General features: G+C 31.3%; 1 long non-coding RNA gene across 1 annotated transcript; it reads right to left on the bottom strand.

Annotated features, from left to right (window-relative positions):
- Positions 1-272: 272 nt before the first annotated feature.
- LOC143193847 (uncharacterized) lies at positions 273-602 on the bottom strand. The gene is made up of 2 exons (XR_013005112.1): positions 571-602; positions 273-504 (listed from the first exon to the last, which is right to left on the bottom strand). It is a non-coding gene; the product is annotated as an uncharacterized LOC143193847 (long non-coding RNA).
- Between the last annotated feature and the right edge of the window lie 804 nt (positions 603-1,406).

Here is a 1,406-nt window from a genome sequence, read left to right on the forward strand (position 1 = left end):
ACCATTCTTCATAAAATTAATCACTGAATTCTCTCTAATGCATTTACCATATCTACAAAACAGTTAGTATTCATTCTCTCCTCATATGTTGTAACCTAATGCTCATGTTTAATTTTGAATAATTACAATTATATCTGTGCACACAAATCTTTCACGTTCTACAATACCATTTTCTACAGTTATATTGAATTAATTATGTACATACCTTTCGTTGTTTCCACTCTCATCACTCTTTCTCAGGAATTTCCAGCACTGGACAGTATTATCACATATCCTGAAAGTTTCCTTCAGTCACTTTCACTTTCCCACTCATTGTCCAATTCAATCACTAAACTGTTACTTTCTAATCTGTCTGAAAGATTTTCACAATTCCACCATTTATCAATTACTTCCTCTGTATGTCTAATCGAGTCCATCCAAACCCAAGGTGTTATGGTTGACAATGCTTCCTTCCACATATCCAAACAGTTTTTGATGGAATATCCCTCTCGACCAGCAATATATCTGCAATTAGTTATTAATAAATATAATGATCAACAAAATCTAATCGAATACTATTGTAACTTTTACCTTTTTTCATCAATTTTTGTTGTCTTTACACTTTTTTTGTTACCAGCTTTCCGAGTGTGCCGCAATGAACCATTTTAAAATATCCAAGTTTTATCAAGATACACACATTCGAATAGTTCATCTTCCTTGGTCTTATTTTATGCCTTTAAAAATTTAATTCTATTTAATGTAATGTCTGGAAATTATATTAAATCTCTCCGAGGGTTATCTTTACACCATTTAAACCCTATGCCATGTAAGAGTGTATAAAAAGATGTCTTACACCCCTCAAAAAGCTGCATGTCACTAATTCTTTTATGTATACTTTTCATACAGACAATTTCCTCTGAAATAATTTTATTAAATTATGTTTATATCATATTTTGTGTAGTTACTGTTCTTATACATTTCGTATATTTGGTCTCGAATAGAGCCAATATCAAGATTGTCACGATTCGTCACCCACTTTGTATGTAGATGGATTTTCTTGGGTGAATCTAACTTATTATTGTTCATTTTGTAAGCGACGTTATTCACAGTACTCACAGTAAAATTGTAGGGACTTATATTATTTAATATCATCAATAAATACCTCTTTAATGGAATTTACAAGCAAAAGAGGGTCTACATTATCGCGTTCCTTATCGAAATAACCTATTAAAGCCGCAATCAATTTGTGACCCTGAATATCTATTGTTTTCGGCATTTTCAAACAAAACAATATGATATATGACTTAAATTATTAAAATAATCAAAGGGCTAAAATAATGTTTGCCGGTTTATAACCTTTGGTAATTATAACTAATATTTTGAATAATTTAGCGTACATCTGACAACCAGACGGCGACCGGCTGTCA

This window comes from Rhynchophorus ferrugineus, unplaced genomic scaffold, assembly GCF_030347505.1.
Source record: "Rhynchophorus ferrugineus isolate W39M unplaced genomic scaffold, kcgeb_rfMv2 rfM3, whole genome shotgun sequence".
Taxonomy (NCBI): Eukaryota; Metazoa; Arthropoda; class Insecta; order Coleoptera; family Curculionidae; genus Rhynchophorus; species Rhynchophorus ferrugineus.